Raw genomic sequence first — 27,038 nt, 5'->3', positions numbered from 1 at the left:
AAACAGGAAGAGTAATTCATTAAAGATGTGTTTAGAAAAGATGAGGCTTTTAACCAGCTTCAAAAATATCTCACAGGCTATGACAATAACAGCTGGGTCAACAGGGTGTAGCGGTGAGACTGTCCTCTGTGATTGTGCTGGGGTTGCTTGTGTTTACCAGATCCAAATACGTTAATGAGGAAACAAAAGTGTGTGTAAGCAGGGAGAATAATTGTAGATTCCCTTACTCTTCCTCTGAAAATAGACCACTTTTATTTATTTATTTGTTTGAGACTCTACTAAAAGGTTGAGATGTTTACTTGACTGTAATTTAATTTTAAAACATGAAAAAAATCACACTAATAATTTCAAAACATAGCGAGTGGAATATCATTTGATTTATTAGACTGATCACTGTTTGTAATCAGAAAATGTCACATTCCAGGAAGTCTGCAGTTTTGGTGCTGTTGCCAATGAATAGACATCTCAACCAATTGAGATTCACTATTATCATTAATGGACATATCCATTTGGGGGTTCAGGGACATGCATTTATATTGACTTTGGAACATTTTGGACTTGAATTCAGTGTTTTTGCGTGATCCTTGTGTTTGAGTCTTTTTAGATTCTGGCCATCAGAGTCCATGTAAAGAAATCTGATTATGACAATGACTGTGTGGTTGCGTCTTCTGCTTCTGCAATGACCTCCTGACAGGAGCCACCTGAAAAGGTCTGATTCTGAACTCCACAGTGCATCCTGAGGACTTTTTTGGCCCTCATTTCTTAACTGACTGTCAGAGATGGCTGAATCAGGTTGAGTGCTTTTAAAACAATGTATCACAAGTCAAAATATGCCCTAGTATGAGAGAAGACCCTTCAAGGATTTAATAGCTCCAAATAAATCAAAGGCTGGTAGGTGAAGTATCCTGTACTTTCAGATTCAAGCATAACTATCCATTATTGAAGGTCAGGGTTTAAACATCCTGTTCACCAAGTCAAACAACCTTTGTTCTTTCCCTCAGATGGTATTTTATGAGAGGAGATGGAGGATGGCAGTGGTGGAGCTCACAGCAGCCACTGAATCATAAAATATCTTCAGCTACAATATGATGTATTTTACTGCAATAACAAGTGAGTGTTGTCAGCCAGCCTGAAGCTGAAACAGTGACACAGAGAAGAGTCATCTGTGAGCAGCAACTCAAGTTCACACTGAGGCTAAAATGAATCAGTACCACAGCTTCAATGATGTGCTCAAAACGTTTGAAATGCAGACTATTAGATAGACTTCCACTGAAGTCCAGAGTATTGAACTCAGGTTCGTAAGTCTTCTCTTCTTTTCTCTCCAAACAAAAAGAAAGAAAAACAATTGTTGACACTTAAGCTGATATTGTGACAGAGTAACATGCTTTAACATTTACATTTAACATGTAAATATACTGCAATTTACTAATTTCTCGGACAAAACACTCATCTTGTGGAGAGACTGTCAACTGCACGTTGCTGTGAGACGCACTCATAAACACTGTCACCACCTAGTGGCAGCTCTGATCCCCTATCAAAGAGCTTTCAGCTTATTTTCTGTATCTATCCAGCAGACTGATGCCCCCTGTTATCATCTCACACTGTGAATCTTGTGCTGAGTTAAGCAGAATAAGCCTCTGGCCCTTTTACCATCTCTAAACTCACACACTGACATGTAGAAATGGTTGGTTTTCTCCTGACTCTCAGCACAATGCATCAGCATAAAATGTGCAGGAGTTAAAAGGACAGGAAGAAGATTCGTCATTAATTTGAAATCACAGAGCGAAGCATCTGTTTTCAAAACACAGGACACACAAGTCCCTGGTGAGGAGGAATACCTTCTGATGTGATGCTGTCTGAGTGAGTTCTGACGTTTCATTTGTCTTTTATGTTTCGACACCAGTGTGTATGTTGCATTTTAAGGATGAGCTCATTTTAACCACTTTGTGTGCTGTCGGGTCGTTTATTAATACAGCACTGCATGATATTCTGTAAGATCATCATATTTTTTGAAGCATTACTGTCCTGTGAGAACCACACATCTCTAAAGAGACAACTTTCCATGAGCTCAGAAAAAAAACAGCCCTGTTTCAATCAGTCTGTTTAGTGTAAGATGAAGGAGGATTTTCTCAGCCCATAAAGGAACATTAACTCCTTCACTTTAACAACAAACATTGTTAAATGTTGTTTCCTCAGAAATTCACTTGCCAGTGACGTTGTTGGGGTGGAGCTGGACTCTCTGGAGGCAGTGTCAGAGGGGAAGATAAATGCTGTCCAAGTTAAGTGTCATTCAGGACAATGTTTCCCACCCACTCCAGACTCGCTGGAGCAGAGGAGTTCATTCAGCGCAGGACTCATCCCCCTGAGATGCAGCACAGAACGCCACAGGAAGTCAGTGCCACCTGTGGCCGTCAAACTTTTAAAGTCCTCCCTCAGAGTGTCAGTCATTCTCAGTAGACTGGTCCCCTGGACTTACTGGACTTATTTCAGCCCTGTCAGCAGCTGCATTACTGCATTACCTCATAATTATAATAATCTCATCAACATGTGCAATAATTCAATGGTGCAATACTGTGGTGTATGTGTACATTACTTATACTGCATATTCATATAGCATTATTCTGCTAGTACTACTATGTTGTCAATATTCTTCTTATTATTACTATTATTATTACCACTACTATTACTCTATTGTTAGTATTGCTATTATCACATTATTAGTCTTGGCAGTTGTAGTATTCAAGTATTCTACTATTCTTATTACTTAATGTAGAGTACTGCACAACAGATATATTTCTATGAGGATGGTTGCTATTTATTGTAGCATAACACACATAGTCTACACATAAACATTTACATATTTCATATTGTTTATTATTTGTGGTATACATATATGTATATGTATATATTGACATATTTTGACATGTTCTCTATTTTTTATTTCCTATTTCTATTTTATTGACTTGTCTTACAACTGCTACTGACCCAATTTCCCCTCAACACAATAAAGTATTCGGATTCTGATTCTGTCACTGAACAGAGGAATTGAAATGTTCAGTATGTCAGTGACCCTTCCTGTTCACTTCTAAAAACATGCAAAGAAAGACTGTGCAGAACCTCTAAAAGAATTTCTGTTCAATTAAAATGAGAGCTCTCCCTGCGTCGCTCTGAGAGATTGGACTTTGTACAATAAAGAAAAGTTTGAAATGCCCGTTCATTAAGCACAATGAGAGAATCCAGTTACTTTCATTTGTTTTTAATCAAATCAGAATTATCCATTCAACAAAAGAAGCTAATTCCATTTTAGTAAGACACAGCATTTTGGTCTGGTTAAACAAGCTTATCAAAATGTCAGATTTTCGCAGTGAAAGTAAATTAACTGAAACATTTTCTTTGTCTCTACATCCTCTGAGCTCGTCTTGTTATTATTTTTCTTTCTTGTCAGCTGGTTGCTCTTTCCTGTTTGTCGATATAAGGGCAAGCATGAGTATTACAAAAGCATTGAATCCACAGGCCAGCTTAGTTTCCAATTTGAGCAAATCGGTGACGTTCGGGGCGATGATTCTGATGACGATCTTGATGATATCGCTGGAATAACAGGAAGAGTAATTAATTAGAGATGAGTTTAGAATAGACAAAGCTTTTAACTATAGCTTCATAAATATCTCACAGGCTGTGACAGTAACGGCTGGGTCAACAGGGTGTAGCAGTGAGACAGGGAGAATACATGCAGACTCACTCTGAAGAAAGCTTTTTGGTCACCATGTAGATCCCAAGGAAGAACAACGAGACTGTTACCGCCACTGTCACGCCATCATAAGATGGAATTATCACGTTTGCTGCTTTCACTGATGTGAAACCCAGTGTAAGATATAAATCTTTCCTAGGAAGTGGCAACAAAACGAACGATCAAACCCAGCTAATATTTCAGATTCCAGCATAGCAACTGACTGGACTGGACTGATCATCTTTGGAAAGCCTCTTGTTTGTGTCAGCAGGTGTAACTGAGGCAGCTTTGGCAATGAGCGGGTGAATGAATAGTTTCTGTCTCAAAGTATCTTATCAGTCTGCAAGCAAGTGGCAAGACAGGTGTTGCTTGATTTGTTCTAGGTTTCAGTTTTAAGTCTGTCTGTGCCACCTAGGAAAGAGCAATACATTTTTCCCTTCGCCTAAAAAAGCTGAGATAGCCCTCTGAAACTAGACCTCATGCAAAGAAATATGCTTATCTTTGAAAACCACAGACACAGACAGGCCACAAACTCTAACCCTGGCAAATTATAATTTCCTGAACGGATCCACCACCAAAGGTCTGATTCTGAACCCCACAGTACACCCCGAAGACTTGTTTTTGGCCCTAATGTTCAGGAATTAGCTGAATTCCAGAGATGGCTGAATCAGGCTGGGTAATTCTAAAGATATCACAACAAAAAATGTGCCCTCAAACTAGAGAAGACCGTTAAAGGGTTAAATAGCTCCAAATAAATGAAAGGCGGAGAGGAGAAGAATCCTGTACTTTCAGTTTGCATGATGCTACATTATTGAGGTCAGGACAATGTAGCTACATTAAACAAACATCCTGTTCACCAAGTCAAACAAGTTTTGTTCTCTCCCTCAGATGGTATTTTCCTAGAGGAGATGGAGGATGGCATTGGCGGAACTCACAGCAGCCACTGAATCATAAAATATCTTCAGCTACAATATGATGTATTTTACTGCAATAACAAGTGAGTGTTGTCAGCCAGCCTGAAGCTGAAACAGTGACACAGAGAAGAGTCATCTGTGAGCAGCGACTCAAGCTTGCACTTGTATCAGTACCACAGCTTCAATAAAAGTTTGGAATGCAGCCATCTGCAAACTATTGGTACAAACAAATGTGTGCTTCAAAACCACAGATTGTTCGCCATTTTTATTTTTATTATTGTAGAGATATGATCCCATCGCTACTTCCGCAATCCAATCTGGATTGTTGAATCACTTACCTGATCAGCGTGCACCTCCCCTACCATTCTCGATACCACCACCACCGTGACAACGCCAGCTACCAGGAGGGTCAAAGCAGGAGTGGACACACTCAAAGCCTGCAATACAAAGCTCCCCCAAAGCAAACCTTTCCTGTAAAGGAATGAGAACAGTCAGTGTCTGTACTCACTCAGCACCTTGAGTGCAGACAGCAGGGAATTATTATTCTTAATCCAGATTAATCACAGCTAAACATGCTAAAAGGGCTACATGGGTGAACCATGCTCAAAAACTTTGCACATCCATAAAAAGTGGTGAATAATTATATATTTTATGGCTCTTGCGCGTGAGTGTGGCAAACAGAAAGTGAAGCCTAACGTATAGTTCATCATGTGTATACGAACACATGGCCTCACAGCGCTGATACTGTGGCTGTAGACTCAAACACTGCTAGTTCAGCTAAATTGAGACCATGATATTACAGTAAATTAACAGTAAAATCATGTAGCAATTATTAAATCAAGGCTTGTACATCTTGAGAATATTCCTGTGTTGGAATATCCAAGTAAGAGCTATGGGCAGTACGCCCACTGCCAATTTTATTGGCACCGCACCCATTAACACTGTTTAAAAATAAACTATTTGTCTCTTTATCATTCAACCACCTTTACAAACAGAACCCTATCGCCAATAGCTGAAGGTGAAATTACTTACACTTCCAAACCCATCCTCGATACCTTATCTTTCTCTTAATAGTGGTGTCCTGGGAACAGCCGTGTTATTCAGACTGAATATAAAGATCTGAATTTAGTTTCAGTTTTAAACTGAAACTGAAGCAAAGAGCTCTGCCTTATCTCATTGGTTTGGAAAATCTGCTTGTTTTCATTCCACTGTTTAAATGGAAAATGACTCTGGGAGTCTGGGTGTGTCAGATGTCTTATTACCTTCACTGGAAGGAAAGATAAGACGCTCACAAGCTCTGTCACCATCTAGTGGCAGCTCCGCTCCCCCTGTCAAAGAGCCCTCATCTTCTGTGTCTATCCAGCAGACTGACGCCCCCTGTTATCATCTCACACTGTGAATCTTATGCTGAGTCAAACAGAATAAGCCTCTGGTCTATTTACTGTCTCTAAACTTAGACATGTAGAATTGGCATGTTTCCCCCCTCTGCTCTCCTGACTCTCAGCACAATGCATCAACAGGAAGAAGATTCAACGTTCAATTGTTAGCCCAGCTCAGAAAAATTCTGAAAAACCGAAATTGAGAGACATCTCAGTGCCTGCCAAACAAGAGAGGGACTCCAGGACTCCAACCAACCAGCCTCAGCTACAGAACTACCCAGTCAGAGTCAGCACCACCCTGTGCATTTTTCCTGTTTGGTGCACAAATAATCACAACAGACATGTGAACATTGTTAAATGCAAAGAAGAACGAAGAAGGCGAGAGTCATCAACGGGTTACCAAGATATGGTGCAACAATTCTGCTGTGACAGTGAAAGATTAGAGGCTTTTATAATGAGGTCCAGAAGAGAAAGTCGGACATGTGCATGTCGAAAAGATGGAGCTGAGGCCTTACGATGGATGATGCTCAGGAAAGACCACTCTCTGCTACCTGCTCATTGTCAGCCGTGCACACGTAAATGCACATACATGAAGGCTTCATGGGTGCAGATATAGTTTCATAAGCAGCGTCTTGTTCGTCCCGGGGTGGGTGTCGCAACATTGGACACACACTCGCTGACACACACGGGGAATGCACTGGAGAGGTTTTGGACATCCTGTCCACCCCTCACTGCTCCACGCAGGAACAGGATGGAAAAACCGACGTGGCCTGAGCACAACATGCACAAACACATGCACGCACAGAGCTTGGCGTTGGCTAAGGTGTGCTATTCTTCCATTCTGCTTCTCAGTGAGATCCATCTGTTCATCCTGCACAAAAAAGCCTCTCCTTTCATCCCTGTACAGTCTGACAACTAACCTATCCCGCCTGCAAAAAGCCAAACACTGGAATTAATTCAGTCGCTATAGGAAGACTGAGAGTTTAAAGATAGGATGTAAGTGCTTGTGTGTATTTATCATGAGAGATATGTGTGTGTGTGTAGTGTGTGTGTGTGTGTTGGGGGGTTTGGCGGGTGCGGATGCAATTTTGTTCTGCTCTGTTTGGCAGTGCATCAGTGAACATTTTTCTCTTCCTCCATCTCCAGCTCCCTCTCTTCAACGTTCGCCCGTGTCTGTCCATCCTCTGAATCCCATCACACACACACACACACTCTCTCTCTCTCTCTCTCTCTCTTTCACTCTCTCTCTCTCTGTTCCCCTCTGGTGGCGGCCCCTCTCTTATTTTTCCCCTGCCCGCTTCCTCACCTAAAAAAATCGAATAAAAAAATCTCACTGTTCCAGTCCTGAGAGTGGAGACTTGATGTGCGGACCCACTTTAAATTTGGTGAGGTTTTTTGGAGGATAATGGATGGGGAGCAGCGGGATGCTGCACACAGCAGGGGCTGAGATCAATTCACCCTCGATTCAGCGAGTGATGAGTGAAACTGCTTTTTTTTTTTTTTTTTTTTGCCCAACAAAGAACAGAGCATTTGGTCTTAATTATCTCATAATGTATTTGACATAATCCCATTAAGGAGGAGAGTGGGCAGTCAGCCCTCCAGAGGCCATTTTGTAAAGGAGACAGAGAGACAGGAAAATGGATTAGTGTGGCAGAGCAGTGATTACATACAAATAAAAATGACGGGATTTATGGTGATAGAGGGAAAGATAGTAAAAGCTAGTGGAGCAAAAGCAGTGTGAAAAGTGTGTGTGTTGTCAATGTGTCTTGTGGGAAGGGGAGAAAGATGGATGAATCAATGGAAATTCTAAGTTTTATTGGTCAGGACACTGTGTGTGTGTGTGTGTGTGTGTGTGTGTGTGTGTGTGTGTGTGTGTGTCGCGAAGGGGGGAGATGCAGCAGCAGATTGCCATTGTCTGAAGCCTATATCACAATGTAACAATAAGAGGATTATCCACCCTCCACTCACGCGCATGCACACACACACACACACACACACACACACCTCTTTGCATGCTAAAGGCAACATGCATCCAACATGCATCACCCCCTGACATATAAACACCACCCTGAGAGAGAGAGAGAGAGGGAGAGACTCTTGCACATCAAGCACACACACATTAGTTGTGGTGTAAAATGGAGCATATTGACTTCTAGTGACAACAGACGCTGTTTAAATCCCCCACTCAGCCCCATTCTACATCAGCTACAACAGGCTGAGGCTGGACACTGACGAGCATTTACTCGGATCTGTGTGTGTGTGTGTGTGTGTGTGTGTGTGTGTGTGTGTGTGTGTGTGTGTGTGTGCCGGCACTTTGACACCCAAACGCACAGTTCCGCGCGCGCCGTGCGTGTGCTTCGCCACTCATCGCCTGCGTAGCCAAAGGGAAAGGCTTAACGGACCGCATGCAGGCAGGCAGGCAGGCAACGACAGACCCGGCTCGTTAAAATCTCCTCTGCAGACCCTCCGCCGGTCGCGCGCATCACTACTACAGCTCCTCGCGGTGCTACCGACGGACCCCGAAGCGCAGAGTGACACGCGCGCGCCAAAGGTGTGGAGGAGAGGCCACCCGCTCGGTACTATGGAACCGAACCAAAGCCGTTAAACGGTTCAGACACACACACACGCGCGCACGCACACGGCAGCTGCGAGGAAAGCCAAACGTTGAGGAGGGTGACGGCGACATGGCGAAAACGGGCAAGATCTGAACTTTGGAGGATCCAGTGTGAGGATTATCGTCCAGCCCCACAGTGTGACCGGCAGGCTACAGCGAGGAGCGGGATCACAGTTCAGCGCCGGTGTGTCAGAAGGATAGTCTGCGGCATGGCGCGCGGCGACAGTCGTTTGGGGACCTGGCAGGTGCTGCTGGCCATCTCAATGGTCATCATCCCCACGTCCGCTCACGGTAAGTCCACCGGAGTCCCACCCTGTGCGTGTGTGTAGGCTGTGTGTGCGCGTGCAAGAAAGCGCGCGCGAACGTGATTCAAATCACACCTGCACTGAAATGATATGGAAAATGACAAATAGCGTGCAATTGTTAATGCATGCGGCAACTGCCATTTAGCATTTTGGCACTGATGGTTAATATTCAACAATCCTTTCATCGCCAGAACTGAGTCTTTAAGCCTATTGATAGTGACCTGCTGGCCACTGACAGCCTGATTTTGAATTCTGCTTTTGCAGACACTGATATTGGAAATGCACTGATAATCCGTTGTATGTCTGTGTTTTATCTTTAATTGGGCACGTTTTTCTCACATGGAATTGAATTGAAAAGACTGTCAATCAATCGCAAGGCTGTGCTGACAAATCCAATGCATGATCTGATATTTTCTGTCTCTGTCGATCATCAATGACACTTGAACCACTGACTGTGGACTTGCCCCGGTCAGTCTCATGTGCATTCATTGTGGGGTAAAGCCCATCTCCCTTCTCTAACTATTTAATACAAAGGTAACTGACTTGTTCTTAATGTTAGAAAGCTCTAGTGTTGTCCATCTGTATAAAGAAGAAAGACAGGCCTGTGGGCGATCAGAGAACGACAGAGACGTTTGACAGTTCAGTACTGCAGCTGCGACTCGCCGCGGCGGTGCGTGGCCCAGACAAAGGCGGGATTAGGTGCACCGTGGCCAGGCTACAGGAGGCCTATTCACGACGCTTAAAGGGCTGCATTCCTCCAGACATTCAGGGGAAGCCCGAGACAACCGGGCCCACTCCCCGCCTTCGCCCTCTCATTTGCCGTCCATCCCTTGAGACGGCCAGTGTGGGAACGAAAATCTGACAACCAGTCTCTGCTCTGTCTGTCTGGCACACACACACACACGCGCACGGACACAATCAAGCGCGCGCGCTGGGAGTAGTGCGAAAAAAAAATTGTAAAATCTTGGAGATGTAAAAGCGAGCGCTGCCGCCGCTGCCCAGTAACAGGGTGGCTCGTGCACGCAGAGGGTCGCCGGGGTTCACGTGGGCACGCGCCGCACAGCTCTCCCCTCCTCTCGCGCCGCATCTCGCGCCCTCGATGTGTAACCAAGCGTTAACGCTGTGACATATTGACCGGTAAATACACGCCCGGCGTCCCGTCTCTCACACTTTAAAGCCCGGGGAGCACGTGGCTGTCGATCCTGGGCTCATTAGGAGCGATGTATCCGTGGATCGTCAAGCCTTTTCACGGGCCACCCGTGGAGAACATTAAGGGAAGTGTAAGAAAGAGATGAATTTTCCTTTTATGTTCCAATAAAGGCGTATGATGAACTCAGTAAACTGATTACCTCATTTTTCAGGAGCGCTAACTTTAACACACGCTGCAACTCATGCACAGAATTTTGCTTTCATTACAGGCCTGTCATAATAAATGATAACAAAAAAAACTAGAGCTGCATCTTATTTGCATTAGTGATTATTTTGCCAGTTATAGTCTAGATTAATTTACCCTAATCTAATCTTCATAATTTGGACTATAAACATCTTCAAACATCTTGATTGTCTTGTAATTCTCTTTATGTAGCCTCAACATCACACACATAAAATTTGCTACTACATAAAACCAATAAATCAATGCAGGCATACACACAAACATACAGAAAAACACATAGCTCGTGCTTCATAGCCATGTAAAGCAATATGGAGCAGATCCAGACCCTCTGGTGCTCCGTCATGTGAGAGTGTGTTTGTGTGTCCACTGTCTGAGTGAATGCATACTGTGAGGTCCATCTGCCCTGTAGCCCCAGAAAGCTCATGATATGTCACAATAGATCAGATCATCAGCATCTCCCTGACTCTTATTGTCTCTCTCTCTCTCTCTCTCTCTCTCTCTCTCACACACACACACACACAAGTAGAGGAAGAACACTATTTATAGTTTAAAAAAAAACCCTGAAGTGCACACAGGTAAATGGGTGGATGTTGCAGGTGTGTGCATTAACTGGTTGGAGTGAACGCCTCGTTCTCATGTAGTTGTCTGTGAACAGGCTTATGTGTGTGGATGTGGGTTGTGACAAAGTGGGACTGGTTGCGTCTCCGTCCAACAAGGGCTGCGTGCAGCAAGTGCTGGGAATTTGCACTGTAGCCAATCACAGACCTCAGGCCAGAGGTGAAGCGCTGAGCAGCGGTTAAAGTCACAAATCACATCATTCCTGAGATGGAAATCAAGTAGCTGAGCAGGGGCTCGTGCTTTCAATTTGCCCGTCTTGCTCTTGTAATCTTTTCATGTTCTCTTTTTCTCTTGTAATCGCTACAAGAGCGCCAGCTGCTAACAGGATGCTGCATCCAAGTCTCGACAGGGAACAAATTGGCAGATTGAACCTTTAAATGAAATCGGAATCAGCTGTAATCAGTTTACACTGGTGGAGCATGTCCATCTCTTTCGCAGACTGCGAAGCATTCTAGTTCAGTCCACCTCAGGTTTCCCAGAGATGGAGTTGGCATATCAACACTTAGCGCCTGGCTGGCTGATTGATTGAAAAACAAGAGAGAGAGAGAGCAAACACTGGATTCTCTGTTTCCACTGCAACTCCCTCGCTCCGCTCTTCCTTTCAACATGGCACCTCTTTACATCTCACCATGGCAACTGCAGTGTGTGTGTGTGTGTGTGAGGTGAATCTCATGGTTTCTCAGCCACCGCTCGTCTTCGTGACTCGAGGCACGTTCAGATGGTTTTAGTATTAGCTCTGAATGAAGTGCCAGACGCTGAAAGGAGTGATCTCATCTCACGGTGATTTCAGGGTGGCAGTGGGAGAGAGGCCGTCCGGCCAAGTATTCGGCTGAGTTTGGCCATTTGTGCAGATGTATTAGGCCAGTGGAAAAGTGTGAAAAAGTGAGTTCTTGAAACTCAGTCAACTGCAGGAATATTACCTCCAGCGAGAGACAAGTTTTCCTAAAATTGTGCAACAGCGGAGTCTGTTTTCTTTCCTTCTTGTCCCCTTTACTTTCTTCTTAAAGATACAGTTGGACATCTTGGGAAATGCACAAATTTGCTTTCTTGTCACCACTCTCATGTTTCTACAATAAATGTGACGCTTTCACCAGCAGCCAGTTAGCTTAGCGTAGCAAAAAGACTGGAAACAGCTAGCCTGGTTCTGACCAAATCAAAAACTTCCCCAAAATTCAGCCAGACAGGTTCGGTATGTTTGGAAATTCTGTGATCTCTACATGTATTTAACAGAGCTCTGCGGGCTTTAACGACGTCCGGCTGCGCAGCATGAGTTTGTAAGGACTGGCCTGCTGCATGTTAACAGGTTTCAGGAGCTCCTGTCCTCTCTCTTGTTCTTACTCATTCTGTCTCTCCGCCTCTGTGACTCTGTGAGTGTGCATCTTCCTCTGCAGATGGCCAAGTGCAGGAGAAGTGCATGACCATCAGCCTCTAACCTATAGCTCTAAATCCTAATCTAATCCTCACCCAGTCTCGGTCAACAGAGCACATTAGTCAGTCACTCAATGTGCCTAATCCTACATGGTCTGATTACACAGCAGTCTTCAGCTTGTTCTGATTTCTTTGACAATTAATCACTTAGCCCTTAAATGTGAACCATAGCAATTTGTTTTTTGCTGAACACATTTTGTGCATATTGCATATTGTCTTGTCTTTGTCAAATTCAAGTGAATTTTCAGTGAAGGATATGGTGACAGAACAGTGTTCTCCCTGAAAGCTAGCTTGGTACAATCTTACAGCATCTCTGCAGAATACTGTAGGGAACGATTTAAATTATTCATGCCTCCTCCTTGGGCCACAATCCTTATCAAAGAAAACAGAGTTGGTACCTTGGGATTGGTTCCAATACAAAAAAAATGTTATATGTGTGCATTCAAGTCTTTGTTTCTCATTTTGTCGTCTGCAGTTTGACGAGATCACAGAAAATGCCTTTGTCATTGATGCAGTCTTGACAATAAGTTATGTTAAAGGGGTAATCAATTGATTTTACACTTCAAAGTCAGGTTACTTGTCATGTGGAGCACCACTCAGCCTGTGAAAGCAGCTGCATGATGTCTTTAGTGGCTCTTGATGAAACCTGGTGATGTCAAATCCTTGGTGATGGCGTCAGGGTTATCTCTCGCCACGGGCTTGGACACAAGTTTTTAATGGAAAGTCTGCATTATGCACTAATTAGACATTTCTTGTGAGTTAGATGGGAAGGTTGGCACCACTGTAACATCAAACTGTTCAACGGGTAGCTACAGCCAGGCAGTTTACCTCAGCGCAAAGACTGGAAATAGGGGGAAAAGGCTAGCCTTGCTCTGTCTGAAGGTATAACAGAATCAACCAACCAGAACCTATAAAGATCACTAATTAATTGTACATCAGCATGTAAATTGTGTATTTTTTTTTTGTTTTAGCTTCATACTGAACAGAGAGATATGTGAGTAGTATCGATTGTCTCATCTAACTCTCAGCAAAAAAAAGTGAATAACTACATTTCCAAATATATCAAAGCATTTCTTTGGCAGATAAAGTCTGCTCAAAAGACACAATCAAGCTGAATTATAGGAAGGGCAGCATGAAGTTAAGCGTAGAGCTTGATTCATGAATGGGACTAGAAGTCAGGATATCTCAGCCTCTGGTTTTGACCATTCTTTGTTTAATCTCACTTGTGCGTGTTCCCCAACTTTATTGAAGTACAGCACTGAACTGCTGGATAGCCTCTTTAATATCTTTTTGTATCTTACTGACAGGGAGGCATTCGCTGGGCAGGCGCCATCATCACCACAACCAATCATCTGTCAACAAGGAGGAGTTGAGCACCAGGATGGTGCTCAGTGATGACTCGGCAGAGAGGGAGCACCTGATCGGAGCAGGGCTCGGCCTCGGGGCTAAACTTCCACTCAGCTCCACCAAACACCACCATTCTCATAAACACGCCCACCTAGACTTCGTTGAGGAGGACCCGCCTGTGGGCGAGGAGCTCACAGCTGGAGGGGCAGGTCCAGACCAGCCAGGAAACCCCTTATCCGATGATGTCATCACCGTGGAGTTTCACAGCCCTGCGCCGGATATTGTGCCCTCTGAAGCTGCTCTAGATTGGGCAAAAGCCCCGAAACCCCAGAAGCAAAAAGGGGGGGATCCTACTGCATGGACGCTTTCGGACTTTTACGACTACCTGTCCCCTGACGACGACCTCTCGGCATTAGATGCGACCCCAGCACCTGAGCCCACCCCTTCGCCTCCGGCCGACATGGAGGATGAGAATCCGCTCCTGGCCGGCTCCCCTGCCGTTCCGGACAACGTGAGGCCTAACGCCGACAGCGGGCCCTCCTTATCAGCTCCTCCTGTGCCGGGGCTGGAGAAGGGCGATGGGCTCGACTTAGGTGGCGCCATGGGGGCTGACGGCTGCAGGCTGGGCTTTGTGCGCTCTGGACCTGGGGTTTGTGTGTCTCAGTGTGACATTGAACCCAATTTCTGCTTCAATGGAGGAGTGTGCACCGTGGTGGCAGGGATGGGAGCCTTCTGCAGGTGAGAAAAACCCAAACACATGCTGGTTTACAGACAAACTGGCTGGTTTGTAGTCCTTGGGTAAATTGTAAGAAGGATTATAAGGACAAGTGGTACGCATGCATATGTGAGAGGCAGCAGGGTTGTGGGGGGGGGCTGTTAGGCACTCAACCATTCCCCTTTTTAATTTGTCTTGTTGGGATGATTTCCAGTATGTTCCCTCTCCAACACAAAAGAAAAGATTTAGGACGCTTCAGACAAGCGCACAGACACTGAAAAGACAGACACGCACATAGATAGAAGGTTGGCTTAATGTGCCATGAGGGTTCGTCAGGATCACAGCAGGGTCGCCAAAGGATTAGCTCAGTTTCGGGGGCAGGGAGGAAACAGTGTGTGTGTGTGTGTTCATAGGCTGGTGACAGCTGATGGACACAGACACACACAGTTATGCACACATAGAAAGTCTGAAGGAGATGAATACAGTAAGGTCAGAAAGGGACACACACACACACGGACACATGCGGTACACCACGCCTTGGTGGCACCATCTGTCCCATCACGCAGCCTCAGTGTTAGCTCAGAGGCGAACTGTTGCTCGTCTCACCACACCTGCTGAGCAAACACTCACACACATGTCCATCCACTCATACATGCCCGGCACACTTCCAACACACATTCAAACACTTGCATGCAATTGCACAGGGAAAGGCAGGAATGTGGAAAAGATACACACACATGCACACACATATCCTGATCCTTTGATCTCATTAAAGGCTAGGCTGCAGGCTGAATCCCTGCTTTGCTGGACAGACCTCAGGACACCATGTCATCAGCTCCGAGTACCACTTTACACCCTTTACTCTGGCTTACACGCAGTAGCTATAAACGTGGTAAATGGTTAGTGCCGTCGGTACACACTCAGAAAAAAACCTCTTGGCTTTTTTATACAGCAGGTCAGGAGAGAGGAGTGTTGATGCTTAGTGCTGCTCTCTGACAGAAATAACAAGCTGTTGCATCGATCAAAAAGGCCAACGTTGCCGCTTCGTGTCGCTTCACATCCAGGTGCAATGTGCAGGACTACATCTGGAACAAAGGCACGCGCTGCGACTGGGCGGTCACTGAGTTCCAGGTGATGTGCGTGGTGGTGGGCGTGGCCTCCCTGGTGCTCATCCTCCTCTTCATGATCGTCGTGTTCTTTGCCAAGAGGCTGCACCACCTCAAGAACGAGAACAAGCGCCTTCGCAAGCGCAGGTGTGTGTGTGTGTGTGTGTGTGCGCGTGTGTGCGTGTGTGTGTGTGTGTGTGTGTGTGTGTGTGTGTGTGTGACAAGGTGAGGTGAGAATGTAAAAATGTGTGTGTTGTGAGTTACACAGTGTGGTGGGTGCTGACAGAGGTGGCTGTGGCTATGTCTGTGCCAGTCTACTTCCTGGAAGATTTTACAACCTGACGGCTGATGAATCAAATGATGAAGAGAGCATATAGGACGAGCAAGAGAGAAAGTGAGGAAGAGAGGGGAGCTGAATGGAGATGAAGGGGAAAGGAGAAAACCCATCTAATCAAATCAAATTTGATTTTATAGTCACCGGCTGCACTGTAGTCTTTAGAGTTAATCTAATTCCCTTTAGTATCCACTGAATTATTAACGTTCTTACACTGTGATGATAAATTTGTGTGAGATGTGTGTGTGTGCGGGATGTTTTAACCCCAGCTTCACACTGCGCAGAGCAGCGTGGACCTGGACAGATACCAATGCACTGAATGCTATTAAGAGACTGCAAATATTTACCAATCACTGATGGCTCTCTCTCTCTCTCCTCGCCCTGCCGCAGTAAGTACCGCCCACAGAGCAGCGAGCCACAGACGGACGGCCTCTCGGTTTCCACAACCGCCGACGGCTCGCAGCCAAACGTAAGGAAACTGTGTGACACGCCTCCGCCCGCTCCCCAAGCTCACACTCACAACCTGGCGTACTATGACAACATTATCTGTCAGGTACGCCCCAACTCTCCTCATGTTTCCTCTCCCTCTCTCTCTCCTGCCATTCATCTTCTCCGTCGAGCCCTTTCCGCCCCATCATCTCCTGCTTTCTGCTGCAACCTTCACCTGTTGTCCTCTTTGATTTGATTTTTGTATCCTTGTCTGTCTTTCTGACTCTGTGCATTGCCATCCATCTGCTCTATTTCCCCAACTACTAACCTAAGCATCTAGTGTTATGCAACTCATACAACTCCCCCCTGCCTTGTTAAATCAGTAACTTCTCATTGGGATTTCCACCTACAGTTGTGAATGTACAGTGTGTGTGTGTTTTTAATGATTTTCACACTCAGAGACGATCAACAACCAGCTATACCTGGGAATATAAACCCAGAAACCCTTATAACCACTTCCAGGTAAGCAGAAAGGAAGCGTCCACGTGGCCTGCAGCAGTCTCCCCTCCTTGCCTCTGCTTTGAGCTTACCCACTGTGCAACCGTTAGATGCCAGATTCTGGCTCTCCTTTTTGCTGCGAACCTCACTTCCTCAGACTCTTCCTGCATCTGATCTCGTGTCAGCCACGTACCACGTGGCGCTTGTAGGTGAAATGATTAATCGCCTCCTGCGAGGCGCCCTGCGACCAATTGTTCAGAGGTGCTGCGCGGTCGCCGCTGTGTGAATAAATAGCAAGTTCCCGCAGTCGCTGCCTCTCTTACCTGTGCCCCTGCAGCTTCCTGAGAAGTTCCATGAAGAAAGCCAGCCTCCATTTTGTTTTAACTGCTCGCTTGTGCCCATAAAGCATCCATTTTAGTCTGTGTGCATCAAGTTTCTCCTCTTCTACCCAGATCTCTTCCGAAAGCTGTGCATGTAGTGCTTCTATGAAGTGAATTTTCAGAATTTTCATCCTGTAGCTGCATGTGTGTCTGTCAGTATGAGTGTGTACGCACTGATGCATTAATTTATATCCATGTTTAGTGTGTGTGTGTGTGTGGGGGGGGGGGGGGTCGGGGGGGCTAGTTGCAGCCAGATTTATGTGCGCCCCTGTTTGGCATTCATCAATCATACTCACGTACTGGGTTACTAAGACAACACAATATATAATGCCAATCAGTGTCAATAAACAATGGGGAATCTTGCTGATAGAAGCAGATGTAAACAGAGATTAACCACAGACGGCAAATCAGGTCTAAGTGATTGACAGAACAAAAGAATTTTGCTCCCATGACTTGCTTTTTGAACTTGTTGTTGTTGTTCCTGTAATCAAAGGGCACTTAGCGAGTTTTGTCCAGCAGTAGCCAGTGTGGCAGATCGATGGTGCCCCACTTCCTGCCCGCTGTGCTCATGACCTTCACATGTCTGTGACAAGCCAATCAATCGATGGCTTGAACATTTACAAACTGACGCATGCAGCAGATGTACACAGACACGACGGTCTTGTCGTCATGCAAACACTGCTCCCCGACTGGTAATTGCACGCAGCCAAAACACTGATGTATGTTCAAACTCATTTAATCATTTCACTCCATTACCCATACTGCAACGGGCTAAATCAAGGGAGCAAAGTGTGAGGTTTTTTTTAATGTAAGCCATGATCTCAGAGCTATGCTGGCATTTCAGCTGCAGTGGTTATAGTGTCTGTGGCTTCCGGATGCTCTAAATGTCAGATCTGGAGGCTAAACAGCCCCTGCAGACACGTGGTCTGCTATGCAGTTGCTTAAATGTCAGAGGTCCTGTTGGTATTTTGTTGAGGCAGTCCATACAGTGACCCCTGTGACTTCAACAATGCTCCTTTCAACACAGAGGAGAGCTTTCCGGGAGATTTTTGCTTTGGACATAACTGAACTGCATGTTTTTAACTTTCACTTTACATTCACTTCCAATTCGTTATGACCAATGCCCCTGCAATATCCGGAACATTTATAGTTCCGCTATTATCTGGGGAGGGTGCAGACTCCTGTGTGCTTCCTCTAATGCACATGGAGTATCCAGCCTCGTCTTTTCACCTTTTGGCTGGGGGCTGACCAGTGAGAGTGAAATGCGCCACAGAAGTTTATGTGATCCTTCTATTGTCTGCACATTTTGCTGCGCTTGCCAGAGCACAACAAGAAGGTGTCCCTTCAAATGACGCAGAAAACATGTTTGATGTACAAGAAATTAAATGATAACAAATGGGGATGGAAAATGCTGCTACTCAGGCACATGTACAAAAGCATTTAAAGCTCTGCACAGACACATGCACACATACAGACTGATGGTTGCAGAACATGTCCTTTGTGTCCTGTGTGTTTGTGGATCAGTGTGTGTTTGTATACTGTGTGTTAGTGCCAGGAATGCATAAAAAGTCCCAAACTCTCCCACAGGATGAGCCTCAGAAGCAGGAGGACCCAGCAAAGTCCCCCCAGCCCAAGGAGGAGGGGTCAATGAACATCCTCAACTCTCACTCCCCCAAACACGAGAACAACCGCCCGACCTCTGTCGTCCACGACTTAGGCCACACCCCCAACAACACGGAGGAGAACGCCGAGGTAAACATGCTCCAGAACAACCTGGTATAATATCACCGTCTGGCAAAAGTGTGCTGCAGGAGAATCAGACCAAAATATGTAACGCGCACACACACAACAAGAAATGGTTACAGGCTAACATTGTTTACAGCTTGCAAAGTGCATACTGTGTATTTTAAACAGTCCAATCTGGCCTAATGTCAAAAGTAAGCACAACATGAATTTAAGGATAAAACTTGAGAAGCACAATAGTCCTGTTTACACGGCTGCCATGCCAATGCTGATCACATAGTGGCGCCGCTGCCTCCTTTCTTTCCTCTATCCGCATCTTACGCTGGACTAAAATCTCTGGCTTGGACCAACTAATGACTGACTTTTCCTCTCAACTGATGCCCTGCCTTGGTCTTCTTTGGCCAATGAACTCTCGCTCCTTCATTGTCTCCTCTCCCCGTTTCCCCAAAGCCTGCCCTCGCCTCTGCCTGCCCCGCCTTACTGTCTCCCCCTGCCCGCATGCATTGGTGTTATCAACGAAAAGTGTCTGAAAACGTAATATTTGCAAACGAAGTAAGTGGAAATTAAGTGACTCTGTATTTGCGAAATATTCATGTTCGACATTGCTAATAAGTGGATCTGTCTAGATTACATGAGGTCAAAGTAATTGCTTGGAGTTGATATTTGAATCTATCTATATATATTACACACGCTGTGTCTTGGTTTTCAATGTGATTTATAATACTTTAATGTACTTGAGGTTCTTTTGTACTTTTTTGGGTATACATGGAGGATTATAGTTCACAGTTGTTGGAATAAATCTTTTTAATTTTATCCAGCTTGTCCCTGTGTGTTGCTATGGGCTCTCTTTTCCCTCCAGCCTCTCTCTCTCTCTCTCTCTCTCTCTCTTTCTCTGCATGTCTGCTCACGATGAAGCTAACCACTGCCCAACTGCTCCCATGCTAATAATAACTGAATGCACGGCTGACCCTGCTTTTGTGCTACAGTAGGCTGCTCGCAGATTACGCCACACAAACAATGGTGACTGTGTGCCCGTTCAGCACCGCGGACAGCTCTCCAGCATGAACAGAAGCCACAGGAGTAACTCCATTTCAATTTAGAATCTGCAGCGTCTGTCTTTGTTAATGAGAAACAGACGGGAGCGGTGAAATATCTGTTCAGAGATCTCTTTTTGTTTCCCTTGCAGTTTTTCTTACATGTCTTTATGTAACAGTGCAATTTTGCGTGTGTTCTCACTTGTGGCCATGATCACTTCCACTCAAACTCACAACCCATCTCACTAATTATCTGTGACTTTTTAAATTTTATATTCTTGCATATGTGTTTATATTTGCTGTCCTGTTTTATTCCCCCATTTGTCTAATGCTGAGCATTTGTACTTGTTTTCTGTGCTGTTTCCATGAGTGGGCCCACTGGGCACAGCCCCAAGGGGGTTGCTGTTTTCATGTCCTGTCACAGACCACAGGCCACAGTTTTATGCTGATTTTTCCTGACATTGAGATGTGTAGCCCTGCTCAAGAACACACAATCAGTGTTACATGATTCTTTTAGGTGGCTTCCTCGAAGATTTTGTACAGTCTGCTGCTATTTTGTATGATGTCTGCAGAGAGGTGTGTCAGTGAGGATATGGAGTATGAACAAAATGCTGATGTTCAGGAACAGTTTTCAATCAACATCAGAACCTTAGAGTCGTGGTTAACATGGTGAAAAACCTCTCACTAGCTGATGAACACAGTGGAGCATTTTGAAGCTAAAGATATTTCCCTCAGGAGTCACTGGAGAGCAAAATCAGAGCTAAGAGGAGCGTGAATATTGTCAGGTGTCCAGAAGCATGACTCCAAACGAATGCTAATGTTGCTCCGTATCTGCTGGACATGCAAACAGGCAACATGTCAGTGGTGTGTTCACAGCTTGTTTCCACTGCCCCCTAGTGGTGAAGAAAGCAGCTGTTGCAGATTTAAGATTTATTGTCTGTGCTCATTGTCTCATAACTCATGTCTGCCTGTGTTTCTTTGAACATTTTTATTTCATCATTCTTGACTCTGTGACTGTGCCTACATTGTTGCATCCTTCTCTACTTACCATATTTCCACGTCAGGATGGAGTCACTATAGGCCTGGAAGTGCTCCTCCCCAAAGACGCCAAGCTCCACGCAGAGACCTGCCCGCCCCTTCAGTATGACGTCTTCCTCTACAAGGTTGCCAACAATGGAGACTCCGCCTCTCCAAGCCAAGCCCTTCCCACTCACGGCTCCAACTCTTACTCCTCCTCTCATCCTATGACCAAATCACCCAAAACACCTAAGACACCCAAGACACCCAAGTCGCCCAAGGTGTCTAAATCACCCAAACACACCAAGGAACACCTGCCCAGTAACCGTGAACCCTTGTCTGGGAGGTACTCCTCACCTGGCCGTCACCCCTCACCTGGTCGCCACCCGTCACCCAGTCGTCACTCTGCACCTGGGTGCTATTCATCCCCCACCCGCCATCCATCCGCCCATCACTCTCCCTCCCAGTACAAATGCATGCCCACCTCCTCCTCTACCCCGCCTCAGTTACGCCGGCCCAGAGGTCGATCACAAGCACCTCAGAGCTCAGAGCGCTCTGGTACAGGGAGAGAGTACCATTGTGGATACATTCGTCCATCCCCCTCCTCCCCTCACCTCACCCAGCCGCCTCCTTCACCATCCAGGATGAAGTGCAGCCCGGTCAGCACCCGGTCCCTGCCACCACTCTCATGACCGAGCCTCCACCCCGCCTGGCATCCACAACATCTGTCATAATCTAATCTATCCAGCAATCAGTCCATCATGGCTCTAACTGTTCTATTAGTGACTTATAGATCATTTAAATCCATCTTATCATCCATCTTTGCACCCTGCCTCCCCATATTTATACCAAGAGGATGAGCGCACCACCTGGTCTCAGTCCATGGAGCCAGAAAACTAGAATTGGGACAACACTGCGTACACCACAATCTATCAGACTCAGACATGGATGCATCGAAATGCACACATAAAACACTGCGTAGTCACTGCAGCCAAATACACCTTGGTGTAAAAAAGAACCCCTCAAAGCTCAGGTTGCTGCTCACACAAGCACAAAAAGAACCACTACATGTGAACACACTCTCCTAGCATGGTGCCAACGTCAGCGTCTGCTGAGGATGTAAAGGTTTCATACAGGTTCACTAAATTAGCCTTAGTGTTATCAATGGTTTATATAAATCTTTTGCTATTCAGTGTGTAAGATTATTTCATGTTTTCACAGGCCTTTTTGGTATGTTTTTCATGTTTCTAATCCTCAATAAATAGATGATACAACAATGCGTGCGGTATTGTGTTCTGAAATTGGAGAGAGCTGAGAGGAACAAAGCAAACAAAGACTGAAACAGACAGCAATGCTAAGCGAAGAGACAGGGATTTTCCTCCGGTGTTGCCAAGTTACAAAAATATAAGGGGCTCTACTGCCCCCTTGTGGACACAGCACCCCAGGTACATATCAGGTAGAAAATCATCAGTGATGCACATGCAGTAAAGCACAGAGTTAAAATCACGCTTTAGCCCCTTTGCTATTACAGTGACCTTTTTGAAAGGCCCTTTCTGTGTGGGTTTAATCTGCCTGTCTACAGTATGAATTACACTGTGTTAAGTGTAATAGTGACATAAATAGAGAAAAGTCCTAAAGTCTGCAAAGTAATATCAGTGGCACAATCATCAAAGTTTGCTAACATTAGCCACCATAAGCTACTGGTCATACCAGAGAATAGCTTGCCTCCGGCTGCAGAGGCAAAACCCCTAAATATGATCTGAGGAAACGTGTGTCTTATGAATGCAACTTTTTTTTAATAAGAGGAGAAATGTGTTGTTTCTCCTTTCAACGGTCATCCACTATTGCTTTAAGAAACTGGGGGGGGAAATGTTGTTTAGAAATGTCAGAAATCCTCTTTTTCTCTCAGCCTCTGCAGAAGTGTGCTGGTGGTCATGTTTGATTGACAGCTGAGTTGCAGGTCGAGCCTGAGCAGGGAATACAAAGAAACAAAGGTAAAACACATTTGCTGGAAACTTTGAGGACAAACATTGTTTGGTTAGCAGTGATGTTGAAGAGTGAAAACCACATCAGCGTCTAAGCTGACCAAGTAGGCAAGTTTTTAATACGCTGCAGCTGACCAGCTGATTAGCTATCTGAGTTAGCGGTGCACTTCTCCTGGGTGAACACGTATGTGGTCGCATATTCAACAAGCTGAGGTGCAGGACAAGATGTGTGATCATGTCTGTAGGTTTGATACAATGGAGCGTTGTGCCTGTTATGCATTATTGCTCTTTTTGACCAACATAAATGTCTTGAGAATCCTGGCTAAAATCCTTTTTATCGTGCAACACACAGAATACTTTTTTTTTTTTAACCCAGGCTGTTAGAAGGGTCTTTGAAGATTTTGAAAACACCTTCAGAGCTGCTGTGAAATGACCTTCTGCTGCCCTATCATGAAACCAAAACATATAAAATATAAATTTCTACCTTTTATGTTCTGATTTTTTTTCTCAGAGGAGAGCAGGTGGGATTTAACGAGCAGACATGCGGTGCTGTAGCTGACAAAAATCTGCGATTAGATTCAGCTGGACTTTCAAATGTGACAGATAAAACACACTCACCACCTGAAGTGGACTAAAGAACTGATTCAGTCAGTATTCATCCAGCTGAGACACAGAATGGTGAGAATCTGTTATTCCCTTTGAATCCCTTTATACCCTGCGAGTTTCTCCTGCACTTCTTCCTCATGTTGTTACTGTATTATTTATATTGCGAGGGACAGTGTTTCTATCCACTTTGGTGTGGAGGACGTGAATCTGCTCATCTCTGGAAATGGGTGCTTCTGTTTCTTTAGGCAATTCAAATTAAAAATCTAACATAATTCCCACAATGTGACCTCCTCCACGGTGGTTAACAGCTGCAGGCTGCAGTGGCTCGGCTCTTTTGTTCCCCCGGATGAAAAGCACCTTCCTGTCCCACATGGAGCAGGCGAAGGTGAAGTTCTCCTTCCTGCAGCTCTCATTCATCAGAATTAGGCTGTGTTGACATGAAAAGAGTAATTGACAGGTTTTAAAGTGGAGTGTATCTCTCAGTGACACTCTGCGCCTCTGAAGAGCTGCTCCACCTGCAAGGTGACTGCAGTGTGCCCTCAGTGGTCAGGTTTCCTTTTTTTTCCAACTGTTGAAACATCAAAAAATGCCCCAGCAGGTTTTCTACAAGGACACAGAAGTTTCATTTTGGCGTGACTCTGAAACTAAAATAATTTCACTTAGAAATATAATGGAAATTGTGTTTTTATATGGGTGCATTAGGGAACATGTAAGTCAACATTTTTACTTGCTATATAACTGCAATAAAAGTCGAACAGGAATGACCCTCCTTTAAAGGGCCAGTGTGTTGCATTAATGGCATCCAGCAGTGCTGTTGCAGATTGCAAGAATTGAATACCCTTTGCCCTCACGGTGGCTGTGAAACTCATGAAAGTCGCTCTCTAGAGCCAGCGTTGTAGAAGTGTGCTCCTGGGTGTGTCAGTGCATTGTGACATCACTGTTGGGTGTGGTTACGGATGCAACAGAGGACACTTATGACCATGCGTGAATGTTTGGCCAGAGAGGGCAACAAAACACGACACACTTTCTGGAAGAACTATTCAGAACACGATGAAGTGAAGAAACCTGAAAAACGATCTTTTCTGTCCACGGACAGTTTTCCTAAGAAATACTGAGTCAGCGTTTTGTATGCAGAGGCACAACCGTACAGATGCTTTGAAGCGACATACCGCTTTTCCTATACACTCCCCACTTGTGTGTGTGTATGCAGCTCCTGTATGAACCACAGAGCGGCAGCGTTGTCCCACAGTTGGGTGTGCGAAGCTACTGTAGATACAGATAAGACCCGCTGGCACTTTGAAACCACTGATCTGCATCTTCATTAGCATTCACTCTGTGTCGACTGAGGGAATGTGTGCTGATTCAACATGATGCTGTGATAATTGATATTGTTATCATGTAGATATCTGGATGATCTCTGTTGATCTCAGGCGTATTTAGAGATTTGCAGGGGCTGGAGATGAGAGCTGGGATAATGCACAGGTGTGTGTATGTGTGTGTGTGAGTGTGTGTGTGTGTGTGTCTGCCGGATGGATAATATGTGATCTGCAGTTAATATTGTGCTGGTTGGGTTGATGAGAATATATATCTATGGTGTTCCTGTGTCTGAGGATGTGTGTGTGTGTGTGTGTGTGTGTGTGTAGTACTTGAGTGCAGTGCCTGTTGGCAGCTTCGTTACTGCCTCTTTAAGTAAGGCTATAAAGAAATTTTGCTGACCCAAAACAGATGTAATTTTCTCTCACTTGCTCCCACTCTGCCCTCCCTTGTGTTTGTGATACACACATACACGCACACACACGCATCCACACGCACACACCCATGCACGCACACACAGGCAGCACACGTCTCCTGAGATGAATTCACAGCAGATGAAGGTTTTTATAATTAGTTGAATACCCACACAGTGCAGTGAATTGACTCCATTCTCACACAAAACCCAGTTTGATTTTTAATCATTTTTGGCAAAACTTTGATTCATCTGTTTGTTTACTTTCAGCAGCAAAGAAAAGTTCTGCCTAATCAAAAATACAGACAATAATAATACATGCAATCTGGATATTCTGCCAAAGGTAATGTAGCTACTGTTCACCCTCAATAGACACATAAACTCATTAATTCATTTATATGGTTTTCAGGTGTTAAATTGATGGTCTTTAATGCATTTTACTCTCCACAATATTAAGAGACCCCCTACTCACTGTCTGTCTCCCTCTCTCTTTGTGTTGCTGCTTTTGTGTCTGCTTCTCTCTGTGAGTCAGGCTAAATGGCTTTCTATTCAGGAGTGAGAAATGTCATCACTTTGGGTGCATGTGTGGGTGTGTGCAAGAGGAGAGTGTGTACTTCTTGAGAAACGACATCGTAAGGGTCACTTCACCCAAATGACAAAAACGATGCCTTCCCACTTACACATGCTGGTATCTAGCCGTGCAAAGAGTTTTGGTTTTATTCGTTTGAATTTGGTTGTGTTGGAGTTTAGCAGCACGTCTCCAAAACCTCAACAAATATATATTCCATATCTTTATTATTGGAAACAAATCCTATGAAAAGACTGTTTTATCCTCTTCCTCTGAGCTATAGAGCTCCATTGTTCTCCAAAAACTATTGAGGTCACATCATTGATCCACACAGCTGCACCAGGTGACATTCCTTAATTATCCCAGCACCCTGTTCATCCTGCTGCCTTCTGCCAAGCAATACAGGAGTATCCGCTGAAAGACTTGTCAACTCTTCCTCCACAATCCACCATAAATGATATGTTTTTTTGTTTTGTGTGTAACATAAAGAGACTACAGCTTCATTGTAGGGCTACAACCCTGTGTTGTGGAGGGATAAACTCTGAAAATGAGTATTAATCAACAGCAGAAAATAGTCCCCAACAAATGCACGGTTTGCGTTTGCTAAAAAACTGCAGTGCCCAGATGGTTTAGAAACAGGCTTACTACACAAAAAAATGAAGCATATATTTGTGGAGCATTTTGGAAGGTTTGAGTCTTCAGTAGGAACAAAAGGGGACTACAAGACACAGACAGGCAAGCTGAGAGACGGACTAGCAGACCAACACATTACTGGTTAGGAGCCAAATCCCAATGTCCACAATCATAGACTCGAGGACTTTGAGGCACGTCCTCAGTAAGTCCACAAGGGTAAGGGCTGCCCCACTGCTGTCAAATGCATGACGGCTCTCTTGCACACTTTTTCAGCCTTTCATGCACAACGTCTGCAGACCTTACCTGAGGGAATACCCCACAGTCCCCAGCGAACAATTAGAAATAAGTTTCAATGTAAGCGTATGATTTTGTTTGGACAAAAACAAGTAAAGTGATTATTTGACAAATACCTCTCTTCCATTCTATAAGGCAAGAGCCTGGAAGACGTTCAAATCAGGCAGTCGGTTCAAGAGGTGTCTAGACCGTGAAGAGAGTAAAACATGTTAAATATAAAGTCCCAAACCCACGATTGTACCAAC

The 27,038-nt window shown here is 44.9% G+C and overlaps 1 long non-coding RNA gene across 1 annotated transcript; it reads right to left on the bottom strand.

Moving 5' to 3' along the window:
- Window positions 1–3,240: 3,240 nt before the first annotated feature.
- LOC121619907 lies at window positions 3,241–5,837 on the bottom strand. The gene is made up of 3 exons (XR_006007543.1): window positions 5,674–5,837; window positions 4,980–5,112; window positions 3,241–3,588 (listed from the first exon to the last, which is right to left on the bottom strand). It is a non-coding gene; the product is annotated as an uncharacterized LOC121619907 (long non-coding RNA).
- Between the last annotated feature and the right edge of the window lie 21,201 nt (window positions 5,838–27,038).

Source organism: Chelmon rostratus, chromosome 16 (genome assembly GCF_017976325.1).
Source record: "Chelmon rostratus isolate fCheRos1 chromosome 16, fCheRos1.pri, whole genome shotgun sequence".
Lineage (NCBI taxonomy): Eukaryota > Metazoa > Chordata > Actinopteri > Chaetodontiformes > Chaetodontidae > Chelmon > Chelmon rostratus.
The sequence above is the reverse complement of the archived record's forward strand: the minus strand, read 5'-3'. Positions and strand labels throughout refer to the sequence as shown.